Below are 12,587 nucleotides of genomic sequence, written 5' to 3'. Positions count from 1 at the left end.
GCCTTGCTGTCCCCGGCTCCCCAGACCCCACCCGTCGTGGTCCCTGCGGCGCACACAGTCTGCTGGCCAGTGGCTGGGGAGACCCAAGGCACTGCTTCATCCTGGTCTCCAGAAAGGTGGGCTCCCTAAACAGAAACGGCATCTCTCTTCCATGCAGCAGCTCACTGCTGCCCCCATCTTCAAGCCCACTCCCCGCGCCTCTGGGCATCCACCTGTACCCAGACCACTGTGACAGCTCAGGGCATGGGGGAAAAGGACAAGCATCTGTGGACTCAAGGATCACAGAGCTCCTCACAAAAAGAAGGGATGGGACATTGCTCACGATTAAGTGCACCCCCAATGTCAGCACACATCAGGACAACGGCAAAGTTGGTAACCTGGATTGAAAGTGCAGAAGCCCCCTAGCCAAAGCTTCTGCGTCCCCAAGTACAGTCCTGATCGCAAATACTCTGTCCCCCAAAGCTGCTGAAATGTTCCAGTGTTTCTGATCTTTAGGGCATCTCAACACCATCTCTGCAACTGCCTGTCACTCCGGGAAGCCACAGGCTCGCGTCTTTCAGACAGTGGCTACTTTAATTTGGAAACAGTGGTCCCTGCAATTCAAAGTGAACGTTTATCTGTGGTGGCCAGCGATGTCCCTGGAGGAGGAGAGAAAAGGGATGGACGTTAGCTGAGGATTGCAAATGTCGGGCTGCCTCGGCAATGGGAATGATGGGAGCCGGAGGCCGAGGCCTAAAAGTTGAGAATGTGCTTCCGGGCCTCATAGAAGCAGGGGTTTGTGGCACGGGAGTGTGTGTGTGGCGGGGGTGACGAGGACGGGAGCTTGGTATAAACTGATGATGTGGGGCCTCGAACACCCAGCCTAGCAGTGCAGACTTGATGCTTTATGTCCATGTCACCTGAAACACCTACTGTCCTCCCAGATGTGAACAGGTGTTCCCTGGGGGCTGGGGGCTGGGTCCCGTTCTCCATCCTTCCTTGTATCATTCTGTTCCCTGGAAGTCTGGCCTCTACGAACCATGATCTGGACTCCCATGGCCTTTGGCTTTGGATTGGGTTCAGTCGGTACGGGGGTTGAGAAAGGAAGAAGCCAGCGCATTTATTCCCGAGCTCCTTGCTGCCATGCTGTTTGCGAGTTGCAGGCAGTGCCCCTCCCAAGTTCACACCTGGGCCGGGCTGGGCTCTCCTCCCTCATAGGGAAGCCTCAGGTGGGAGCAGCTTCACTCTGCTGCCCGCCCCCGGGCGCCTCATCATCCCCTTGCTGGTTTTCTTGCTCTGTTCGTGCTTCTGTTGACAGTCCTCACAATGACTCCTTTCATGAGCCATCTGTTTCCTGCCAGGATCCCAGTCAAGGAAATTTGGGGGACACGCCTGAAAATTTGCAAAGCTTATTAGCATCTTAAGGTTCCAAAAAGTCCTGCAGTAAAGAAACCCTTAAATTTTGTCTGGTCTACAAAACGCTTTTTAAATTTTTTTCATGGAAAATATTCCCTGAAATGGAATTAATTCTTCCAGAGAATAGGGAGCTCTGCTATGAAGGGTCATTTGAGGAGGGGAGTGACCACCCCAAAGCGATGCTTTGGGAAAAGCCGTTTGACCACTGGGAAGGATGGATTGGGAAGAACAGAAACAGGGACATCAGAAAGGAGCGTGGGTAATAAATAGTCTCAGCATGAAGGTGTGATTTGGGTCACGGCAATGGGAAGGAAGGGACATGAACAGGCTCTCCTGGACCCCTTTCACCAGCCCCCATGAGGCTGGGCAGCCACTGCGGGGCCTCCAGCAAGAGCAGAGCCGCTGCCAGTGGTGAGTTTCGTGGTTCGGCCTGATAGCCTTTACAATTATTATTTTTATCATCAAATTTCATTTTACTGGAATTCTTATTAGGAACACTCAGAAAATACTACCTAGGATGCAAAAAGCGGACAGGGCCCAGAAGTAGAATGAAATCTGCTCATTAAATACAGTCAACTCTTTCTCGCCAGTGGTTGTACAATTCAAAAATAGCACTCATTTTGATGAGAAAACTGCAGATTTTAATAACTGTGATGACCTGTTATTAAAGAGGAATTAGGACGCGGAGGAGCATGTTCGGAGGGCAACGGGCAGACAGCCCCTGGTCTCGTGTTAATGGGAACCGTCCTTGGTCGAAGGTCTTAATTTGTGAGGTTTTTGTGTCTGTAGAACTTTTGCCACGTCCTTCAATAAAACTAGCGCTGCTGTATCCTCCTGACAAACTCCGAGGACCAAAGTAGTCCCCGCAGCCCCTCTCTGCCTTCGTTAGCGCTGCATCATGACCAGGGAGATGACACAGCCACTCTGTCTTCCTGTGTTCACATTTCTGCTTCATATTTTTACCTTAATTGAACTTTTTCACAGAAATCCAGAGATAGAGCTGAGAACCCCAGGCCTCCCAACAGACGCGTTGTTAAGGTGGTATAATCAATTCTCAATTATTTTCAACAAGGAAAGGAAGCATCAGAGCTGGTACCAGAGGACTCCAGGAAGCCTGCCCAGCAGCTGGAGTCACAGAGGAGGGACTCACGGGCCAGGCACACACCCTGCAGGCACTGAGAGTTCTTGGTTGGATAAAAGCCTAAAGGAGCCCTTTCTTTCTTTTCTTTTCTTTCTTTCTCTTATTCCTTCTTTCCTCCCTTCCTCCCTGCCTTCTTTCTTTCCCTTCCTTCCTTCCTTCCTTCCCTTCCTTCCTTCCTTCTTTCCTTCCTTCCCTCCTTCCTTCCTTCCTTCCTTCCTTCTTCTTCCTTTCTTTCTTTCTCTCTCTCTCTCCCCTTCTCTCCTCTCCCTCTCTTTCTCTCTTTCTTTCTTTTCAGAGTTTTGCTCTTCTTGCCTAGGCTGGAGTGCAATGGCATGATGTCGGCTCACTGCAACCTCTGCCTCGCCAGTTGAAGCGATTCTCCTGCCTCAGCCTCCTGAGTAACTGAGATTACAGGCACCTGCTGCCGCACCCAGCTGATTTTTTGTATTTTTAGTAGGGACAGGGGTTTCACCATGTTAACCAGGCTGGTCTCGAACTCCTGACCTCAGGTGATCCACCCACCTCTGCCTCCCAAAGTTCTGGGATTACAGGCATTAGCCACCATGCCCAGCCAAAAGAAGCCCTCTCTAAGTGGTTTGCATCCAGGGGACATAGCCTTCCTGGAGAAGAGCACATGGGTTTTGAAGACAGAGTGGCTGTCTTCAATACCCAGGAAGAGTCATGGGAAAAAGCAAGAGGGCTTATTCCCTGCAGCTCTGAAGAGTGGCCTAGAACAAATGGTCAAAATGCTAGAATGCTGTGAGGCCACGTGCAGCGGCTCACACTGTAATCCCAGCACTTTGGAAGGCCTAGGCGGGAGAACAGCTTCAGCCCAGGAGTTGGAGACCAGCGGGGCAACATAGTGAGACTATGTCTCTACAAAAAAATTTTTCAGCTTATCCAGGTTGGATGGCACCCACCTATAGTCCCAGCCACTGAGAAGAATGTGGCAGGAGGGTCCCTTGAGCCCAGGAGTTCCAGGTTACAATGAGCTATGATCTCACCAATGCACTCCAGCCTGGGCGACAGAGTGAGACCCCACCTTAAAAAAATAATGCCATGGCACTATGGACTCTGGATGATAATGATGTGTCAATGTAGGTTCATTGTTCATCTGTCGTAAAAAATGCACCGCTCTGGTGGGAGATGTTGGTAACTCAGGAGGCTGCTCTGTGGAAGAGGCAGGGAGATGGGTGGGCAAAGAGAATACAGGAAATCTCTGTACCTTCTGAATTTTGCTGTGAACCTAAAACTGTCCCCTGTAAAAATAAAGTGTATTTTTTAAAATGATAGACTTGGGCCAGGCACTGGGGCTTATGCCTGTAATGCCAGCACTTTGGGAGGCCGAGGCAGGTGGATCACCTGAGGTCAGGAGTTCAAGACCAGCCTGACCAACATGGAGAAACCCTACCTCTACTAAAAATACAAGATTAACCTGGAGTGGTGGCACATGCCAGTAATCCCCGCTACTTGGGCGGCTGAGGCAGGAGAATCACGAACATGGGAGGCAGAGGTTGCAGTGAGCCGAGATCGTGCCATTGCACTCCAGCCTGGGCAACAAGAACAAAACTCCATCTCAAAAAAAAAAAAAGACGGGCTCAATTTTCCTTGAACTAAAGGAACCTCCTGGGATCTGTGGCGTCTCTCAGAGGGTTGATAATAACAGTAGCACAGATCTGACATATCACTGGGAGTTGATTATAAATCAGTTCCACCCGCATTTCAATAGACAGCAGCTCTTCTTAAGGAAAAAGAGGGTAGACTTCTCTATTGATCTCAAATGCATCATACGCCAAAGTTCGTGTAAAAAACAAGATACACAAGCCCGCTTCCAGAAAAGCCTTCTCGTCCCTAAACGCGGTTAACATCTTTCCTTGTCACAGCGCGCATAGAGTGGTCTCTTCCATTTTTCTCAGGAAAAGGATGGATCAGTTTCCAAATTCTAAATCTTCATGTTCAAGGGACTGGGTGAAACAAAAAAATCTAAGCTTCACAGAGCTCTTCTCAATGGGAGCAGAAAAGTGCTCCAGGCCTGGAGAGCTTCCTGAGTCAGTTCAAGGCTATTAGGTTATTTATGGTTTGAGATCATCAAATGCCATACTCATAAATTAGTCAAAGAGATATAAACATATACACACACACTTCCTTTTTAAAAGAAGGAAGGATCTGTAAACAGACTTCTACAGCTCTTCCCGGCTACTACAGGCCAGTCTGTACTGACAAGTTGTAGATGACACAGGAAAATGGGAGATTTAAGTGCCCCCCAAAAGCAATTTTCCTCACAAACCTCCAGACCATAAGGGCTGAGATGATGCACATTATATGCTTGCCTAAAATGGGATGAAGCTGGTGTGGTGGCTTATACTTATAAACCCAACACTTTGGGAAGCCAAGGCAGGAGAACTGCTTGAGCCTGGAAGTTTCAAACCAGCCTGGACAGCATAGCAAGACCCCATCTTTAAAAAATATTTAAAAATTAGCTGGGGGTGGTGACGCATATCTGCAGTCCCAGCTATTCGTGAGGCTGAGGTGGGAGACTCTCTTGAGCTCAGGAGGTCAAGGCTGCAGTGAGCCGTGATGGCACCACTGCACTCCAGCCTGGGTGACAAAGAAAAACCCTGTTTCAAAAAAAAAAAAAAAAAAAAAAAAAAAAAAACCCTTGGGATAATTTGAGAGTATTCAGGGACATAGGTTAGACAACCCCCCGCCAACCTTTCCGAGCTTAAGATTTCATGAGACCCCCCCCCTACATCCCCTCTGCCCCACATCTGCAGAATCACCAAGAGGAAAGCAAGCCCTTGAGTTATGGAGAAATGGTCCCAAGGAAACTGGAGTCAGTGACAACATAACTGCTGGGTGAAAAGTGAGCAGACCATGGGCAACAAAGAAATAAGAATAAAATAAAATAAAATAAAATAACTGCTGGAACATGCAGTCTTTACGCCTTTCCATCTGAAAGTCAACACATCTGCCAACTCACTGGTCTTCAGAGAAAACCCCAATTTATAGATATGGTTGTTGATGCTTCAAGGGTAGACAGATTGCTAAAGGTTGAGGAGTGGATAAGTATCCGTGCCAGAAAGAAAAGAAAAGCGCTCTAAGGCTGTGTTCGACAGCCAAAACACCTACTCAAGTCAAGGCACTGGCAAACAGAACGACTCCAAGGGCTGGTTTTCAGCATGTGGGCACAACAAGCCAGTGGATCCACCATTCGTTTTCCAACCAGGTAAGGCAGCATCGTGTGGGGCAGCTTAAGTCGGCTGAGCTCACTGCATGGCCTTCCAGCTGCTGAGAGCCCACCTCCCACCCGCGGTCTCTGTTTCTTTCCAGGGGCTGAACAGTGATTCATCAGAGGATTGGCTGCTTGGAAGTCAAGACTCTGTAAAGCGCTCTGTGGGAAGGAGTGGCGTTCATTTTCCTGAGCCCTGGAAATCCTAGAGTGGTCTGGGGAGAGCGCGTATCGACCTCTGTATGCCAGGCTCAGCTGCGTGCCCGGCTGAGTAATGACAAGATTGGAAGCCACGGCTCCTTTCTGGAATTTTGTGGAAAATATCTCACTGTTTCCCTTTACGTAGCCACGTGCCCTAAACACCTTGTTAGTAGGAAGGGTGGGCTGAGCATCCCGTGTGCCCCTCTGGCTAGCTCATATCTTGGAAGGAGATCTGATGTCCAGCTTGCCTGGAACAACTCTGGAAGAAGTTTCCAAAGGCAACAGGAAAGGAAGCTTTGCAGGTTTGTTAGGGTGATGGAGGAGGGACCCACGCAGGGGCTCATTCTACCCATCAGAAACCAGAGTCCTCAGGGAAGGAGGGAGAGGCTGGAGGCACCTGGGCTTGTCCTCTGCCTTCTCTGTGGCCTGTCTCATCACCGCAGGGGCTCTGCAGACTCCTGGCCGAGGCCTGCCTGGGCTGCCATCTGTGCCCACAGGGAGATTCCACCTGGATTAAGTAGAGAGCTTCCAAGAGCTGTTCTGTATGTTTTCAAGAGAAAAGCAGGCATGTGGTAGAAAATAGACAATAGGTCTCCTAAACAGGATCAGAGGAAGGGCAGGAGGAGAGAGAATGGTGATCAGCTGTCTGTGTCCTGCCAATTATTATATGCTCTGCTTATGTTTTCAGCAAGTGATTTTCCATTCCTGGGGAAGTGGCTGCAGTGAGGGTCACCAGGACTATCCCTCAGGCACCAGGAAAAGTACAGTCCCAAACAGAAGCAGTGTCTGCCCGTGGGTCAGTGAGTGCCAAAATATCACGGATCCTGTTCTGACGCGGGGTTCTCCTCCCTTGAGTATTTTTAAACATGTTTGTAATCCTTTCAGAGCTGAACATGAAGACGTGGGTGATGCCTGATCAGCCAAAGTCTGTCTGAAATGGGACAGTGTGGGCACTCCTCCCCCTGTCTGCTGGGACACTGTCCTTCCCTTGAGTTACTACTCTTTAAGACACTAGCCTGGTTGACAGCAAAGCTGGAAATACTGTCCCTTCCTCAGGGAAGCCTGCCTTGATTTCCCCAGACAAGCTTCTCCCAACACAGCATAGTACTTAGTACCATTATAGTACTTCATAGTACTTAGAACTTCATATAGTACTTCATGGTACTTAGTACCATTATAACAAACCAACTAATTAAATTGGGTGCTTATCCATTTAAACTTTGCCTCTGTGCTGTGTTATAAACTTTTAGAAGGGGAGATCCTGTCAATCCAGCGTCTCTCCAGCTACTAGAACAGGGCCTGTTACACAGAAGGTACCCAGTACCTACTTGTTGGATGAGTGACTGAACAAACGAATGGCATTCTGGCCCAAGAGGACACTGTTACCTGGAGAGAAAGGATGCAGGCCCTGAGCCTGTGGCTCTTTACTCATCCCCATTCTGAATGGCACAGTAAGAGAAAAGGCTTAGGATTCCTACAGACCAGGCTTCAAATCCCAGTTCTGCCCTGTACCACCTCTATGATGTTGGGAGAGTTTTCCTATCTCTGATCCTCAGTTTTCTTATCTGTGAAGTGGGGAAGAGTAACAGCGCCCACTTCAATGACTTGCTGGTATAAGGTGCTGAGCACAGTGTCTGGCACATAGCAGGTGCTAAATAAACATCAGTTTCCTTGGAAGGTCCAGAAGGGAAAATAAACTGCACACTGGCAATACGTGTAGAAGGGTAGTTGAGAGGGTTTTAGCTAGAGAGGCGGCCCTTCTGGGAGAGACATCCAGATTAGCATGTACAACATATCTAGATTAGCATGTACCAGACATCTAGCTTAGCATGTATAGGTCACGCACGAACCAGGCCTAGCAGTCGGAAAGACACTCTCACCTGTCCAGCCCAGTTAGTGGGGAACACACTCCTTGAAAGAGATGAGGCTGTGGTATTGTTGGCCGGGAGCAGTGGCTCATGCCTGTAATCCCAGCCGTTTGGGAGGCCAACGTGGGTGGATCACGAGGCAAGAGATCGAGACCATCCTGGCCAAGACGGTGAAACATTGTCTCTACAAAATTAGCTAGGCGTGGTGGCGATCGCCTGTAATCCCAGCTACTTGGGAGGCTGAGGCAGAAGAATTGCTTGAACCCGGGAAGTGGAGGTTGCAGTGAGCAGAGATCCCACCACTGCATACCAGCCTGGCGACAGAGTGAGACTCCATCTCAAAGAAAAAGAAAAGAAAGAAAGTGACGAGACTGTGGCGGTGTCTTTTGAACTATGCACAAGAGGGCTATAGAGCAGAGGATGCTCATTCCACAAAGTTTGCAAACCCAGAAAGACACCCATTAGTCTCTGTGTCCGAAGCAGAGCTGGGCCTCAGCCCTCTGGGATCCCCATGATACTCTTCTTCCTACAAGCCTTGCTGTGACCTGGGCAGGCCCAACTCCCAGTCTCAGGAGAGAGGAGGGACAGGGGCATGGGGCAGGAGAGGGGAGGTGGGAAGAGAAGGCGGGGCGTGGGCACATTGGCATGGAGCCAAGCAGGGCAAGGGAGCTAGAAGAAGTGTGGGAGAGGCTGCAAGGGATAGGTCTGAGGCTGGGGAGTGACATGTGACACGGAACTGAACATGTCATGTGTGATCATGCATCCATCTTTTTTCTTTTTAAGAGATGAGGTCTTTTCTCTGTTGCCCAGGCTAGAGTGCAGTGACATGATCATAGCTCACAACAGCCCTGAACTCCTGGGCTCAAGGGATCCTCCTCCCCCAGCCTCCCCACTAGCTGGGATTACAGGTGCACTCCATTATGCTGGACTAATTTTGTTTGTTTTTGGCAGAGATGGGGGTCTCGCTATGTTGCCCAGGCTGCTCTCAAACTGCTGGCCTCAAGCAATCCTCCTGCCTCAGCCTCCCAACATGCTGGGATTATTAGACACACATCTGTCCTTTAAACATGCCTATTCCCTGTCCTTAAAATAGGGCTGGGAGCAGCTGAGACAGTGAGAAAACTGTCCCACTCATGCACCCACTCACTCCTTCACTCCCTTAGCAGACACTTATCAAGTCTTCACTTCATGCAGACACCGCGCTGGGGACAGAGTGATGGGCAGAGCAGACAGTCCATGGCCTCCAGAGAGTCCACGGCAGGAGAAAGCCCTCTGTATCACAGTCCCAGCTGCAGAGACGCTGCAGAAAGGAGAGGGGCCTCCAGCAGGCACAGGTCGGGGGTCCAATCCCAGGCTCCCCTGCTTCCACCTTTCTTCGGGTGACCTCGGTGTCCTGAACGGCCAGTCCTCTTCCTCCTGAGGACGGAAAGGAGCAGGAAACCAGTGATCTGTGTCTCGGCGCTGGTGATATCTGAGCCTGAGACCCAGAACAGCCGGGGCAGCCTTGCATACAGGGCCCAGGGATGTGGTCCAGGAGCCTGGTGGGTCCCTCCTGGCCCCACCTTCCCCAGGTGGAAATGACAAAAGAACACTGCTTCCCTGAGTGCTTCATGGAGTCCTCACAGAGGAGGGCCTGTGGATCAGGGGTTCGCGACTCCACTTCACAGATCAGGAAACTAAGACCAGAGAGGGGAAGAAAGCTGACTGACGGTTCACCGTTTTCAGAGGTGAAGTGGCAACCTGACTCAAAACCCAGTGGCCTCCTATCCCCAGGCGCTCTGCCTCCCGACTGGGCTTCCTGGGGCCCTGGCCAGCTTGCTTGGAGGTCTCCCAGCCACCCTGCCCACCGTCCCACCCAGCCACAGCTGGGTCCTGGGTGAGCCCATGAGAAGAGGCCTCAGGACCCTCTAAAGCAGGCATTGGGCCCACCCCAGCCCTGAATCAAATGCTGAGCTCTTGGCCAGGGGCAGGAATCTCCAGCTCCCTCCTCCCTTCTGGCAGCCACAAGTGTGAGGGTTCCCCTCCCCCCGACCCCTATTCCATTGTAGCCGGCGCTGCAGAGCAGCTGGCAAACACAGAAGCAAACACCTGTGTGCCAGATCCTACAGCTGCATGTGTGAAACGCGATCCGTCTGCAGCGCCTGTCACATGCCACGTCCAGTTGCTGCAGTCGGGGCAGGTTGGAAGGGGATCCATGGGAGAGAAGTTTCCGTGGCAGGATTTCAAAGCCCAGGCGCCCACCCGTCCCCTTCCTCCCACCCCGGGCATTTTATTCGCTCCCCTTTTTTGGCACTCAGCGTTTCCGGCTGAGTTTGCTTCTCACTAACTCCCAAACGGTGACAGAGCTGGGAGTTGGTCCCTCCCCAGAGTGACACTGGCTCCACGAGATAATAAAGCTACTTAGCCTGCCCCAAGGGCGCTTCACCCTCAAAGCGCTTGTTTAACGACTTGCTGGGAGGGCTGCACATCTGGCTGAAACGTTCGCGGATCCCGGGTTGGTGGGTTACCTTCAAAGCGGGGGTCCCTGGGGGACAGCCGGGGCATCCTGCAATAGGGCTCAGCACCTCCTGCCCGGTGGGGTCTTCTCAGGCCTGCAGCCGCCAGTGTGTCCAGCCCAGAGTCCCGGGCCCTTCACCTGCTTCGCAGACACATGCTCATTTGCTGCCAGGATCACTTTTAGGGCTTTGGTTGATGTTAACAATTTGCCTGCATATGGGAAAGGGAAAAAATAGGACATTTTACAGGTGCTAAAGAGGGTGGGAAGGGGAAGAAGGAAAGAAGCAGCTGTTTCCAGATATCAACTCACAGAATGTCTTTCCCCAGAAGGCGGCTTTGCGGGGGGATAACAGGTTTCCCCACTACCAGTAGGAGGCATTTCCCATGATGGAGGAGAAAAGAGGAAATCAAGTCCAATGTGGAAAAGCAGACCTCCCATATATCCATCTGACCTGAATGCCACAAGCTCTGTGAGGCCTCAAATGTCTTGGAGTTTGGGCCTAGCCTGGACATAAGAGATCATCATTACACAAAACAGACACCTATCTATCAAACCCTAGTGCTGTACACGGGTTATCTTGTTTCTTCATCCGATCAATGAATAATGTTTATTCAGTCAATCCTCACTACAGCCTTCTGCAGTGGCTTCTATTATGACTCCCAATTTACAAGGGAAAAAAAGCAAGGTTCAGGAAAGTCAGTGGACTTTAGGGAACCTGTGAAAGGTTGTCTAGACAGTAAGGTGGTAAAGATCTGAGGCCAGATCAGAGGTCTGGACCCCGAAGTGAGTGAATAAGCCAGAAGTCTGGCTGGGTCTCCCCATAGTCCTAAAACACTAGGCTTGAGTGACGTCGGCGGGGGAGGGACCAAGGGCAGATTGACACGCCACCTCAACGTGCTCAAAGGAGAAACCTCAGATTCATGTCTTCCAAAGTTCTCACCTCTCCTCTACTTTCCCTTCAACTAAACACATTGTGGAACCCCATCTCTACTAACAAAATAAAAAGTTAGCTGGCATGGTGGCGCACGCCTGTAGTCCCCCCGCTCAGGAAGCTGAGGTGGGGGGATCACCTGAGCCCAGGAGGTGGAGGCTGCAGTGAGCTGAGACAGCGCCACTGCACTCCAGCCTGGGTGACGGGAGTGAGACCCTGTCTCAAACAAAACAAATAAATAAATAAATAAAAATAAACAGACAAATAAATAAAATTCTAATTCCGGAAGTCATTTTCTATGAACCCAAATTGGTTTTTTTACCTTTTCACTTTGGAAAATGCCACAGAAACTACATCTGTGGCCCCCTCGTCCCTCCTCCGGCACGTCATCTCCACTGTCAGCCCTGTTACCACGGAAGGTGGCACTTTCTTGGTCCTGTACAGAATGTAATTTTCACTTGCCCCTGGAAAATCAATATGGAAAGGCTCTAATTCCCCAGATTTCGATTTTTCAATAAAAACGTGAAAATGAAACTCTGTGGGATTGCAGCCAAAATGGTGCCCTTGAGCCAACCGCAGTCTGGAGGGAGACTCACAGAGAGTCTCAGAGAAAACACCAACTTTTGACATTGTTCTGCTCAGATGACGTGTCAGATGGGAGCGGAAGCCAGTGGGGGCCAGGGGTCTCTGAGGCTTGGCAGTGCTTTTCCCTTCTCACTCCAGAGGGATTCGGGGCAAAACTCTGCCTGTCCCGAGGCACTACTGATGGCTGGGATAGCAACGGGGAAAAGCTTAACTTTGGAACCAAGGCATAAATGAGATAAAATTCTGTCTCCATCTTATAATGGCTACTTTCTGCTAAGCAGCTCTGACGATCTTATTTTCTCAACCCAAAGGGGGAGGAGAGAGGTTGAGATTGTTGACTGAGCTCTCAGCGCTGACATGAGGAGCCCATGAAACTGTCTATGGGAAGGTGCCCCAAACGAAGCCTGGCTCAGCATAGACCTTCAATAGGGTGCGTTTTCTTCCTGCGGCCGCCCCCTCTGTCCCTATAATCTAGGCTGAACCACGGATACACTTCGGTACATGGTGTTGTCAGTGGAAGGCCACAGTGAACTATTCAGTTCCCTACCCTGGGACCTCCGAATCACCGCACAGTGGTGTCAGATGTAATGAAAATGCTCGCACCATTGCTTGGCAGGATGTGGTGGCTCACGCCTGTAATCCCAGCACTTAGGGAGGCCGAGGCAGGCAGATCACAAGGTCAAGAGTTCAGGACCAGCCTGACCAACATGGTGAAACCCTGTCTCTACTAAAAATGCAAA

The 12,587-nt window shown here is 50.6% G+C and overlaps 1 long non-coding RNA gene across 1 annotated transcript in view; it reads right to left on the bottom strand.

Moving 5' to 3' along the window:
• Positions 1–426: 426 nt before the first annotated feature.
• The window catches only part of LOC108306942, a 14,739-nt gene continuing 2,578 nt past the window's right edge, over positions 427–12,587 (bottom strand). The window contains exons 2-4 of the long non-coding RNA XR_001826343.2: positions 10,342–10,540; positions 1,167–1,371; positions 427–638 (exon numbers count right to left, since the gene is read on the bottom strand). This is a non-coding gene — a long non-coding RNA (uncharacterized LOC108306942). The remainder of the gene's footprint in view (positions 639–1,166; positions 1,372–10,341; positions 10,541–12,587) is intronic.

The sequence above is a fragment of the Cebus imitator genome, unplaced genomic scaffold (genome assembly GCF_001604975.1).
Source record: "Cebus imitator isolate Cc_AM_T3 unplaced genomic scaffold, Cebus_imitator-1.0 Scaffold75, whole genome shotgun sequence".
NCBI lineage: Eukaryota > Metazoa > Chordata > Mammalia > Primates > Cebidae > Cebus > Cebus imitator.
Note: the sequence above shows the minus strand (reverse complement) of the source record. Positions and strands in the feature narration are given on the sequence as shown.